Source organism: Marmota monax, unplaced genomic scaffold (assembly GCF_021218885.2).
Source record: "Marmota monax isolate L192 unplaced genomic scaffold, Marmota_monax_Labrador192_F-V1.1 WCK01_AAM20220418_F8-fsc00050, whole genome shotgun sequence".
Taxonomy (NCBI): Eukaryota; Metazoa; Chordata; class Mammalia; order Rodentia; family Sciuridae; genus Marmota; species Marmota monax.
The window spans coordinates 2301858-2316561 of NW_026694552.1; positions in this window are offsets into that span (position 1 = coordinate 2301858).

Below are 14704 nucleotides of genomic sequence, written 5' to 3' on the forward strand. Positions count from 1 at the left end.
CTTGCCAGACAACTATTTTTATGTAGTAGAATTTTTGTCAATTAAAACAAAAGAAACTATTAAAAATATGAATTATGGTGATGAGGTTTAAATATATAATTTATTATCCAATGTTGCTATTTATTTGAAACTGCTTATCAAAGGCAAAAATGTCATACATTGTATAAATTGTATAAATATGCATAGTTTTAATTTTATTACAATTTATCAGTAATCAAAGTATATTATATTAAAAAATGGGGGGCAAAACCAACAAAAGTGGTAAAGTCAGGACATAACATATGATCTATATAATAATTAATATTAAAGTTCCAATAAGCTTATATGTAGCTGGTAAACTCCAAGAGTTAAGTCTCTTTATATTTTGTAAAGTTAGGCATTAACAGCCATAGGCCATGTTAAGTGCATTAAAACTTTTAATGAAGTGTACTTTTTGTCATTGTGCTATAATACTGATGGGTGAATGGAAGAGTATACATCTTCTTTCCCCTTTTGCTTCTAGTGCTAATGTGTTAATTTCTAACTCAAGATGTCCCTCTGCTGGAGTACTGAATTATTGAAATATAAACTGATTCCTTGCATGGGGGCAGGCTCAAATTTATAAAATGAATAATGTAAAATGCTTCTGCTGTTTTGTAATAAATTAACCATGCCATGATACTGGTAAGTTCTACTAATTAAAAACAGTGAAGATATACATATTGAGATATCTATAAATTATTTAGAAAAATTCTGTTACAAACTATGCCTTCATCTATTTTCAACGGCCAAACTCAAATTCCATCTCTACTCCCTTACCCTCAACAAATGGTATGATATGAGCTGCTAAACTACTAGTTTCTTCACGATTTCTTTTTCTTAGCTCATTTTTATCTACATGCTTATTTTCTATCCCTGTATCCTTCATTCAGAAGACATTTCACTTGATAATTTTTTTCTCTTCTCCTTTTGAGTTTTTCACATTAATGGTCTTTCTATTGCATTAATTTTATGATGGTAAAATGCACATAATATATAATTTGCCATCACAACCAATTTTAGGTGTACAATTTAATGGAATTAAGAATATTCTATGTTGTTGTGAAACCATCACTGCTGTTTATCTCGAGACCTTTTTCATCTTCCAAAACTGAAACTCTATACTTACTAAGCAATAGCTCCCAATCCCCCATCCCTCTAACCTAGTACCCACTACTTTAGTTTATGTCTCTGAGTTTGAGTACTCTAGGTACCTCATGTAAGTGAAATCATACAATATTTGCTTTTTCTTGTCTGAATTATTTCAGTTAGTATAAATTTTTCAATAGTTATCCATACTGTAATATGTATCACTATTTCACTCTCTTTTAAAGCTAAAGAATATATCATTGCATGCATATGTATCACATATTGGTTATCCATACATCCATTTCCAGACATCTGAATTATTTGTATTTTTTTACTCCTGTGTACAATGTTGCTACAAACATTGTTGTCCAGATATCTGTTCAAGTCCCTACTTTCAAAACTCTGGGGCATATACCTAGAAGTGGAATTTCTGTATCATATGGTAATTCTATGCCAAATGTTTTGAGTAACCACTACAAGGTCTTTTACAAATAATACATTATTTTAAAATCCCATTCCAGTTCACTAGGGAGTTTGGATATGAAATGACACTCAAAGGCTCATGTGTTCAAAGCTTATTCTTCAGCTGGTAGTGCTTTTGGTAGGTGTTGGAAATTTGAGAAGGTGTGACCTAGTTCTAGGAAGTAGGTCCCAAGAGACATACTATTGAAAGGTATAACTTGTCCCTGGCCACTTTTCTCTCTGCTTCCCAACAAGAATGAGGTGATCCAAATTAGCTCTGCTACATTTCCTGTCATGATGCTCTTCCTCACCACAGGTCCAGGACAATAGAGCCATCTGACCAGAGATGCAAACCTCTGAAACCCTGAACTAATATAAATTGTTCATCCTTTAAGATTTTTTTTCCCCTCTGGTATTTTGATACATTGATGGATGGAAACTAACTCTATAGTTGTCCTCTAAAATGATATTGATATCCCTCCAAATAGCCTTGATTTTCATTTGCATGTCTTCGGTTCCAGGTGAGATTTGATATCTTTTGAATACATAGTGTTCATTTGTCTGTAACATATAGTAAATAGTTAATAAATATTTATCAAATGAATAAATTCATTAAATTTCTTCTATTAATTGCTCTGTTTATTTTAATATTGGAATTGGCTCATAATAAGTTTTTCTTTTTGTAGCAAGGATAATTTTTTTAATTTTGTTGACTGACTTTTAACATTGTAGTGGGTTTTGTTTGTTTGTTTATATATGAAAGGAAAATAAAAAGAGACAAGATTCAGAGGCAGCAAAGATGGCAGAGTGGCAGAAAGGCCAAGCTGCCAAACTTTATTAGGTTACTTTTGGTCATTAACAGCATTACTATATATTGTTTATTGTATTATTAGGCAGTTTACAGACTTAGCAACATTATGCAGCTTATTTTCTCAGTTACATACTAGGTTGCAATGTGCAATGTTAGGAGTTTTATGTAGCGCTCAAGAAAGTCCATTGTATAAAGTTACTGTTATGTGGACAAGATTAGGCTCAGTGATTTTGGTTGTCTAAAAAAAGAGTTCCTTTATTCCCAGGAGCTGTGTGCCTCAGATCAAGGTTGAGGCTGATAAGATTCTAGTGGCATTGCCACAGCAGCTAGACATAGCAGATGTATTAATTATCTTACTAGTTCCTAGGAGAATCTGCAAGGTATTCTAAGGGTGGGAAACAGAGTTCTTATCTTCCAGTTACCCCCAGAAGTTTGCTCATCAGAGTAATGCTTCCCTGTATATTATCATGGTCAGAATCCAAATATATATATATATATATATATATATATATATATATATATATATATATATATAATTATATGCATAACTTGTTTGTTTAGTTTATGATTAGCAGCAGTACTTTTATGCTAAATTTCAAAGTATGCCACAAGAGTGTGCTAAAACATTTTCTTAGACTAGAAAATTATTTCTGAAATTGATAAGCTATTCTGAACTAAATTTCTACTTATTGTGGAATGAATATTATAAAGAATATTTTAGAAAACAATTAAAATATCACGATTTAAACTTTGTATTAAAAATCATAGAATTTTTATACTTTTATCATGCCTATGCATTTTCAGATTATGAATATATTAGAAATGCTAATAGTAATCAGCATTATAAAGTGCAGCTTGAAATAAAGCAATGGCTTTCACATTATCTATTCCACTGAAGAAAGCTATCATAGGTAATTTGTGGCAGGTCCAAAACATGGAGGAAAATGAAAACCTCAGTAAAAGATGCATTGTGGTTTTGTGTCAATGGAAGGCAAAGTATCTCAGTGAAACTTTTTGGAATCAGACAAATTTAGGATAAATGTTGCAATTATTTCAAATTTTGGTATCTTTCAAAAGATTGATGACACGTACAGGCATACTCACATTGATGAGGTAGATATGTACATATAGTATAAATGGCTTTTAGAGTGGGGGGAACAATATAAGAGAAAATCATGATGTTTTGTAGATACATTGTTGTGTCTACAAAACATCTGGTATAATCTAAGGAAAATCCTGTCAGAAAGCAGCTAAATGTCAAGAGAATTACAAAACAGCAACCCAGGAAACAAACATATCTTTTCTTTTTGGTCAGTCTCCTCTCTAATTGGACTGTCCCATAGTACCACCACAAGATTCAGGAAAAATACATGATTTTAATTCCTAGTTATGTATCTTTTTCCCAGATCATGAAGATTTAAATTTTCACCAGTGAACATGTGAACATATTGCATTTGTAGATGTGGAAGGAAATAAATACATACCTTGATAGTAAACTATGGCACTTTGATTCTAATATATTACCAGAATTTTAACTGGCCATCTGAATTCCAAACTAACACCAAGATTAAAATGTGGCTTGACAATTCACTCCTTGTTGGGGTTCCTTGACCTGACATCAAGAAAGAGGCTATAACCAAAATAAATGAATTTAAAAGAAATTAAAGAATAAATTTAGCTTAACAGGATTTATATTTTTAGTATACATAGATTTTACAGGAAAATTTGGTTATCAAAATTGCCTCAAAAGTTAAAGGTATGAGGTTGGGGCTGGGGCTCAGTGGTAGAGCACTTGCCTAGCATGTGTGAGGCACTGGGTTTGAGCCTCAGCACAACGTAAAGATAAAATAAGCCTCAGCACCAAGTAAAGATCATAGATGGAGGTATTGTCCATCTACAACTAAAAAAATTTTAAAATATATATATTTTTGAGAAGTTAGAGGTAATAACAGAAAAATCATAAAAAATTATCAAAAATATTCTTCCAAAATGTACCAGATACAGATGATTTTTTAATTAAGTTTAAAATGAGGGGGTTAGATGATTCTGTGTCATTTAATTTATTCCAGAGGATAAAGAGCAATAATTCCCATTTCAATTTATAAGGCAAATATAACTTTCTTGATATCAGAATTTCTATAGAATTATCCTATCCTTTTAGTTTCCTAACAGGAACATAATTTTAAGTAAAATAGTCTGCATTATCATAAGGCTTCATAAAATTCAGAGATAATCAACAAATCAGAAAAACACATTATATAAAAATGAATATTTTATATTCAGAAAAATCACACATGATGAACACTAAGAATCTAAGAAATAATGGGAAAAGTTTAATATATATGTTTCTTTAAAGTGTAAATTCGGATATATATGAAATTATGAAAATATTTAACTTCACTATTAAGTAAATAACTGCATTTTATAAACAACTGGAAAACACTGTGGTATATTCACTGTGGTATATTCATATGTGTACATAAGAAAGTTAGGTCAGATTCAATGAGGATGAGCTTTGGGAATTATTGATGTCTATAATATGGTAATATTTCAAAACAACAATACAGAAAAATTTTTATCCTTTGACTAAAATTCAGTGAAATTAATGCCTTGTATCTGGAGGACTGAAATAGCCTTCTAATTGGTCTCGAGTTCCTATTTGTTCTACACATTGCCTAATGTTACATAACAACTGTTTCCATTATTTTTTTCAACATTTATCAAGGATCTATTATAAACCTGATGTGTGTCTATTTGCTGATGACCATGTAGGGAAAAAAAACAAGTACCAATCTCTACATTTTAAAATTATTATGTCAATTACCTTTGTAGAAATCTACAATGGTTCTGCATTAACATGAAAGAACTGCACATACGGTATCATTCAAAGCATTCTGACATTCTTGGCCTGATGTCTTCTTAAATTTTGCCATAGCAAACATCTGGAATAACTACATCCATATAGTAATTATTACTTAAATTTTTCATGTACATGTATATTTTATTTCATTTTTATTAGTGCATTATACATAATATTGGGGTTCATTTTGATATAATTTTACAATCATAGAAAATAATTAACTACAATTCCATCCCCTGTTGTTTTACCCTACACTGCTCCATTCCCCTCTTCACCTTCTTCTATTTATTTATTAATGTCTTATGGATATACAAGGGTGAAATTCATGATGGTATATTTCTATGTATACATATAATAATTTGGTCAGTTTTAGTCCACTGTTCCTCTCTTTCCCATAACACCCCTCTTCTTCTCAATCCCTTTTTCCTACTCTACTAATATCACTTCCATTTTAATAGTATACTCCATCTCTTTTTCCCCTTAATTTGGTTTAATTTCCATATATGAGGGAAAACATTCAATTCTTGACTTTCTGGATCTGACTTATATCACTTAGCATTATGTTTTCCAGTTCCATATACCTATCAGCAAATGACATAATTTTGTTCTAATTTGTGGATGAATAAAACTTTATTGTGTATAAGTACCACATTTTCTTTGTACATTTGTGTGTCAATAGGCATCTGGGCTGGTTCCATAACATGGTTATTGTGAATTGTTCTTCTATAAACATTGATGTGGTTGTATGCTGATTTGAGATATTTGGACTTATACTAAGGAAGGTGCTAACTGCTCATGTGGTGGCTCCATTTTTTGTTTTCCACTCCTCCAAGGTGTTATAACTCAGTGGCAATATATAATGACCATCTCAGCAAATTTTCCAATGAGATAGAAGCAAAGAGAAATTATGCCTTCAATATACTACACTTGAATGTCTAATTTATGTCTTGCCTCATTTAGATTGCTAACAGTACTGAAAGAATTTGGAAGTGTGGGGGTCTGCTGAGAACAAAGGAGAATGCATTTTTGAAAAACAATGAGTTAACACAATAGGGAGATGGTGCACAACTTTAGAATTCTTCCTCAGCAAAGGAGGAGAGGAGTGGATTCTATGTCCAGTACTTTGCAGTACTAAGTATCTTAGGGAGATCTTGTTTCAAATTTTAAAAAAAAATTAAAAACCATCTAGGCACATAGCTCAGTGGCAATGCACCCTTGGGTTCCATCTCTAGTACTGCAAAAAAGGAAAAAGAAAGAATAGTTTTGTTTGATGTCACTGCAGTTTAAGCCTGTTATCTCCCTGTAATAATAGTGTTCATCAATTTAGTATGGGAAACCATACATTCTTTTTTCTATAGACATTGGGCTGAATAACAGGGATATCATTATTATTTTAAACACATGTACATTACAGAAAAAATGGAAAGTACAGATACACAAAAGAAAGTTAAAAATATAGATTATGGATAATTCTTATTTAATTTTTATACATTTTGTATTTTGCAATTGTATGTAAAATTTGTAGTCATGAAAACATTAAGTATACCAAGAGGCTATTTTTGTATTGGTTTTCATTGAGTATCACTAAGTCTTTGGCTTTCTAGTCTTACAAAATAAAGATTTCCAATTGCCGAAGTAATAGGGCCCATTGCTCCTTGTATTAATATGTTGATACGATTTGTAATTCTCTAGAGTTGTTCCAGTCTGTGACATGTGGGATTTGACAAGTTAAGGTACCAGGGAACAAGAATAGCTTATTTAATTTCTTTCCAAATAGCTGATATTAGATAGAATCACCTTTATTTAACATGTAGGTGTAAGATAAACCCACTGCTAAAAATACAGAACCCGTCCTAGTATTGGAGGCATGAATTTCTATGACACACAGATAGATTGGATAGAATAAGATGAAGCCACAGGCAAGTGTCTCTATGGGACTCTAAAAACTGCCTGATGAACCCATTTGATAACCTCTCCTCTTTCTTCATAAAAATGGTCACCAAGGTGTTGAGGGAGCAGAAATGTCATAATCTGATCCCTGGACCCCCAATATATCTGTTATTTACTATCTGGGCTTTGCCTGTGAGGATTATAACGACCTTGCCTGATATCTTCTCCACCTATAAGATGATGAAGAGGGCCAGAGTCTTGGGATGGGGTAAGGGGCATGAATCAAATGTTTAAGGGGGACGAGAATATACTGAATAAGGCAACTGTCAGAGAATATGCTGTTATATTTTGAATCTAGACTATCCCCCCAAAATCATGTGTTAAAGGTTTGGTCACCAGCCTGTGGTTGTGGAACCATAAGGAGGCAGGGTAAAAAGATGATAGATCACCAGGGGTGTGCCCTTGAAGGGCATTGTGGTACATCAGTCTCCTTAGCGCGCGCTCTCTCTCTCTCCCCCCCCCCCCCCCCCGTCTCCGTCCATCTGCAATGAGGTGAACAGCTTTGGTGCAGCCCAGTCTCCCTGCCACAACATTTTGCCTCACCACAGAACCAGAGACAGAACCAAGTGGCCATGGACTAAAACCTCTGAAACCATAAGCCAAAATGAATATTTCCTACTTTAAGTTGATTAGCACAGGTATTTTCTCACAGTATGGAAAACTGACTAATGCATAAGTCTTCCCTGAAACACCTGTCTGAAAAGTTGGGTGGCTGTGAGAACATGCTTTCTTTCCTTTTTACTGGTGATCCAGAATTTTTAGATGGGAACCATTGTCACTAGAAAATATTGTTTGCCTTTATTTCCCCATGAATTACCCAAAAGCAAAATCAAACTTAAACAAAACACCTCCTACTACTATAATCTGAAGCCAATTGCAGTCTCTCAAACTGGGTCCTCCCAGCCTAAACTGGATCCTAGAATATTACTTGGAATAATGTCTGGTTTATTTGTTGTTGTTTTTTGTCTTGGGTACTGGGGATTGAACCTATGGGCACTCTACCAGTGAACTACATCCTCAGCTTTTAATTTCTTTCTTTTCTTTTTTTCTTTTTCTTTTTTTTTTCTTTTTCTGAGACAGGGTCTTGCTGAGTTGCCTAGCCAGACCTGAGACTTGTGATCATTCTGCTATAGCCTCCCAAGTAGCTGGAATTACAGATGTGCTCCACCATGCCGGCCTCATGTCTATATTCTTGAAAGTTATATAAATAACACCTATTCCTTTAGTTATGCATTCATTCGACACATACTTATTTATCTCCCAATATGTACCAAGAAGTATTCTAAGCACATGTAATTGTGCTTAAAAAAGTTTACCTATGATTCTTGTCTTGAGAGGGAAATGAACCAAGACCCTTTAACTCTAATATTTTAGGATTCTATTTAAGGTAATCCCATGTTGATCTGTTTTAAAAACCACATCCCCTTGCACTTTATTTATTTATTTGGAAAAATTCATATCTTGTATTATTTTGCTTAATCATGAGTTTCCTACTTTACATTCCTTTAGTAAAATTGAAACTGTGTGTGTATTTATGTGCAATTAGAAAAACATCTTTTGAAAAGTTTTAATCAATGTGTCATAATTGCACATATTTATGTGGTACAGTGTAATAATTTGATACATATCACAATATATAATGATCAAACCAGAGTAAATAGCATATCGATCTCATTAAATATTTAAAAATTTAAGAGGCCTTTATGTAATCCCACCCAGTGAATGATTCCCTTCCAAAAATTTCTCTGAGAAAAATAAAAAGCTTTACAGTGAAATTACCAGTGAGCTGTCAGTCATCTAGGTTTGGTATCTGGATAAGGAGGAAAGAAAGTGGTAGCACATGTGGCCTGGTGATGAACAGAGTACAGGTGAGCTTGAGGAAAGGAAAAGGGGTGAGGCAGACATTGATGGTTACAGAAATAGCTGAGTCCTTGGTGAGGCTGCTAGAGATTGAAGGAGGTTCCCTAGATTTCGGGAAGTTGCTTCACTTACAGGGATGCCTGTGCGGCTGGAGTAGAATGAGAAGGGGAGCAGGTAGGAGATGAGGTCAGAGAGGGAGGCAGGGGCTAGATCATACAGGGTCTTGTAAGCCTTGGTAATGAATTTGCATTTTATTCTAAATTTGGTGAGAAAGGAGTGGATAATTTGTATTCTTGCGTTTATTTGTTCTTTTACAATCTCACAGTTCTATCAGGACAGTTCTCTAGGCATTCTCCCTGCCTTATCCCTTTATACCTTACTCCAGGAAAACTAAACTACTCCTATTCCCATGAAATCACTGTGTAGAAGAAGCATGTCATGTATTCTTACACTTCTGTGCAGATCTTGTTCCCTATTCCTATAATTCCTTCCTCCTTGTCCTTTGTCCACCTGGTAAAATGCCCTTTTTGGTGTCACACTGGATTCACTCATCACCTCCTCTGGAAGTTTTCCTTCACTTTCTCTGATCAGTCTGGGTGTTTTGTAAGTATCTCCTTTATCTTGGGAAGTTTAAATTGGCAATTTATGTGAAGTCCTTGAAGTCCAGGGCAGTATCTGCTTCACACAAATCCAAATCCACAGCATCTAGCATTGGATGTGGATAAATTAATCCACTTGAATGTTGTTGAACACTTTTAAAACAAAAACTAATATTTTGAGAACACGTTTTCTAAAATATAGCTACTTTATCTTAGATGATACCACAAGCCACATTTTTTTCATTTTTCTACGTATGTTTTGCAACTGTTTTAACCTGCTGGAATCATATGGAAATAATGAAATCCAAAATAATTATTCCGTGAAAGTACTATGGAGTCTTTCCTAGAGTTCAAAGATGACTGCTAATATCTACGTTTAAAAGTTGCAGGTCAATGGGGCTGGGGTTGTTGACATTGTTAGAGTACAAAGGACAATATTGGTTGACTAATGAGAGAATGATCAATAAGAGGGCATGTTATGTGAAAACCATGTATCCGTGTTGAAGTTGTCTGGACTCTAAACCCAGCAACTTTGCTGCCCCTTGGACTGGGACAACCTGATCACCACTGTATTGCAGTCATGGATGAAATGTTGTCCAGCAGACCAGACCCAAGGGACCCTGATGTGGAGTACCTCACAGATGGAAGCAGTTTATAAAAGATGGGGTATTTTTTGCTGGATATGCAGTGGTCACTCTGGACCCCACTGTCTGTCGAGGCAGAACCTCTGCCTCAGGGAACCTCAGCACAAACAGCAAAACTTATTGCTTTGACTCAAGCACCTCAGTTGACAGCAGGAGTCTGTGTGGATATTTATAGAGACTCAAAATATGCGTTCACTACCCTTCATGTTCATAGGGCCTTATGTAAGGAAAAGGGGCTTATTAACTCAGGAGGGAAAAAAAAGCATAATGTATGGACAAGAAATTCTTAAACTTTTGGATGCACTGTGGGCTCCCAGGAAGGTTGTGATTATATATTGCCAAGGTCATTGAGAGGGAAACACTGTGGTTTCTCAGGCAACCAGAGAGCTGACAGAGAGGCCAGGTTAGCTGTCTGTAAGAAATGGGAAGAAAATCCAGTCCCAGGTTTAAATGCTGCCCTTCTGCCTGGCCGACCATCTAACAGAATGGGAGCCAACATACTCCCAACATGAAAGTAAACGGTTTAAGACTGAAAGAGAAAATTTTCTCCCAGGTGGATGATAGAGATTTTCTGATGGCCAGCATAGCCATCCCAGAGATTCTATCCCCAGCCTTTATCAAACAGTTCCACAGGAGAACACATTGGACACACAGCACTTGAGACAGTTCTGAGACAACATTTCTATGTCCCCTGGCTCACAAGCACCACCTGGATGATCTGTAAACAATGTGAGGTTTGTGCTCACAACAATCTTTGTCAGGGGCCAAAGCTTCCACCAGGAATCCAAACTATAGGAGGAGCACCTTTTGAGGACTTGGAAGTAGGCTTCACTGAACTACCACGCTCATGGGGCTATAAATAGCTTTTGGGTTTTGTGTGTTCCTACTCTTACTGAGTGGAAACCTTTCCCACCTGCCCTGAAAATGCTAGGGAGATAAGCAGGATGCTTCTCCAGGAAATTATTCCCAGATTTGCTGTTCCAATAACTATTGGCTCAGACAATGGGCCACCTTTAGGGAAGAGGTGATATGATTACTGACCAAGAGTTTAAATGTCAGATGGAAGTTACATACTGCCTATAGGCTGCTAAGTTCTGGTAAAGTTAAAAGGATGAACAGGACTTTAAGGCTCAATTGGGTAAGCTGTGTCAGGAGACTCCATTACATTGCAATTAACTTCTCCCTATTACACTGTTGAGGATTAGATCCATTCCCACTAGGAGGACTAGATTCTCTCCTTATAAGATAATGTACATGAGCCCCCCCACCCCCGCTCTTGTTAGGGGGCTATTGGGAGACTTAAGAGAGATAGGAGAATTAGCCCTGAGATGACAGCTTCAGGCCTTAGAGAAAACTTTACAGGTTCTCAACCAATGGGTTAAATAAAGATTGCCACTAACTTTGACCACAAGGGCACACTCCTTCAAGCCTGCAGGTTGAGTCTGGGTCAAAGAATGGAATATTCAACCCCTAAACTTCTTTGGAAGGGCCCTTTAACTGTTATTTTGTCCACCCTACCCAACTGCAGTAAAGGTTGCAGAGATAGGTCCCTGGATTCATTACACCAGACTCAAGTCTGCAGCTGTGAACTGGGAGTGCTCTCCAGATGCTGCTATGCCCAGAATCCCAAAAGAAATTCATTCACTGATGAAGTTAAGGCTAGAACCTTATGATTTCTTCTCCAGACCTTCTTTAGTCATCTACATGGAAGGCTTTGGATGCAGGGAAACCTCACATCCAAACCACACCACTCTGCCTTTATTTTTTTTTTTAATTTTTTATTGTTGGCTGTTCAAAACATTACATAGTTCTTGATATATCATATTTCACAATTTGATTCAAGTGGGTAATGAGCTCCCATTTTTACCCCATATACAGATTGCAGAATCACATCAGTTACACATCCATTGATATAGGAAAGGCACCACTCTGCCTTTATATAGAAGACATCCCTCATGCTTCCAAGGGAAGCCACATGGTTGAGCAAGACCTAGACCAATCCTATCACAAATGGCACTAGAAGAGCTAAGAAGCTGCTCTCAGGGTCCCCCAGGCATGACTCCCGTAAAAACTCAGCTGACTGTTAACAACAGAGAAACAATAGTCAGTTTGACTGCTGCATCCTAAACACTTAGCAAAAACAGTTAAAATCAAAACACAGCCAATCCGGGGCATTTTAAATAATAATAATAATAATAAAAAATAACTTAAGATATACACCTTGTATTAGCCCCCCAAAATAAGTAAAACTGTAGGCTACGGAAGGGATTCTCAGGCAGAAATTTCTGATAACTATCAAAAGATATTATCAAGATGAACTGCCAGTGTCAGAAGTTTTTAGTTAATTTAAGGCCTATAGATATTCCTAACTTACATAGGTAGGCTTGGTGTTTGCTAGTATGATTATCCCGCCCTATGTAACAAAATTAAAGGTTTCTCTACTAGACACAGAGGTCATACTAGTAAAAGGATTTTACAAGATCAGATGACATTAAATTATTTAACTATATCTTATAAAAAGGACATCTGCAACATTAAAAGTTAAATGTTGTGTTTGCATTCCTGATATCTTTAAAAATGTTAAAGATTTACATTCCTATATAAAGGTCTTGTCCAATCTGGCCTTATTATGGGGACAGCTTCTCCTGGTTAAAATTATATATATATATATATACACACACACACACACATATATATATATATATATATATATATATATATATATATATGTGTGTGTGTGTGTGTGTGTGTGTGTGTAAACTTCTCAGCCCTCACACCTCCTGGTGAGAGGACTTCTAGTATACGTTGACATGTTCCACCTGGTGTAACATTTATTCAATATTCATGGTTTTTGTTTCTCTCATAAAAGCACTGATCCCCAGATGACTTTACAACCTGTTCTTCCCCAACCAGACTTGAAACCATTCTGACTTCTAAAAGGAAACTCACGCCCCTTATGCCATGCTCCCTCATGTCCCCTCTCAGCTCAAAAGAAGCCAAATGAGCCGTTGCCCCTCTTCTTACAACAATGGAGCCAAAAATAGATAGTCAATGTAAATAATTAATTAGGTCAGGTCAGATCAAGGAGACTGATTTGGGGTGAGTTCCAGAAGTTGGAGACTGTTACATGAGACATTAAAATTATCTCAGCCCTCTACCCCTACCCTATCAAAGATTTGAAAGGGATACATAAGAAAAGGGGGGAATGATACACGAAGTCTGATTCCATCATAAAATTGGGATCCATCTTGCCACAAAGGCATAAAAAGCTAATTTCAGCTTTACTATAAATTACTGCAAATTCTAAACTGCTTTGAATGCCTGCCCATGCCTTGAACTCACCCATGCCTGGGTTTCCCTGACCAGATAATGACCCTCTCTGAGGTTCTAATGACCTTCAGAAATTTTGATGTCGGGCCAGCAAAAATATAAACTAGCCTTTGTGTTATGCTCAGCAGAGTTTTGTTATCTGTAAACCTCATTTTTGTAACTTGCTGGGCGATAAAGCTGCTCTTCTAAAAAGCTGCAGGGCTGTCTTTGGCTCCCATGATTTTTGATGAGAGAGGCACCCAGCTGGTGGAAATAATAAGCTTGCTTTAATTTGATTTTAATTGGAGTCAGTGGTCTTTGCTTTGCTTTGTGGTCTAACAGCACCCTTACTCTCTGGAGCCTGAGAAAGGTGTGGCCTGACCAGCTCTTGAGATAACCTCAGGCCTTCCCAGGTGTCTCTGAGTAAAGCCTTTAGCATTTCTTCAGTGGGGGTAAAGTCATTAAGGACTGCAAAAGCCCTTAGCCCCAATTTTATTTTCTCTCCAAAGTCCAAGGGTTTTAGTCTTTCTACTCTGCTGTCTTAACCCAAATATCACAATAGATTGGTCTAAATGCTGCCAGCAGTATCCATGCCACCTCCTGAATGCTAGGCTGCCTGGCCATTTCTTCCGCCAGATTCAGAAGTCCGTCGCTTTTCAAAATTACTTTCATGGGAACTCCCAAGGCACAGGCAAAATGCAGACCACTTCTCAGCCACAAGGTACCACAAATGGCCTTGACTCCACATTCCGGGAGCATCAGTCTCCCTTCTGGGAAAACTCTTGAGTCCCATCTCCACTACCCATGGTTCTACTGGCCTTCTGAGCTTGCACCAGAATTAGCCATTCATCTCTGCCCACAGGAAACTAAAGCATTTCCAGCTTCCACTGCACGCCACCTCCAAATTGCTCCAGCCACTTACACAAGTCTCCGGGAACATATGAACCACGTGGTCAGGTTCCTCACAACAAACACCTCACCTCTGCCTATGAATTTCTCTGTTTTACTCAGCGTTTTTGCTGCTGTGACTAAAAGAACCAACCAGAACGATTCTAGACAAGGAAATGTTGAGGGCTCAAGGTTTCTGAGGTCTGACTCCTTG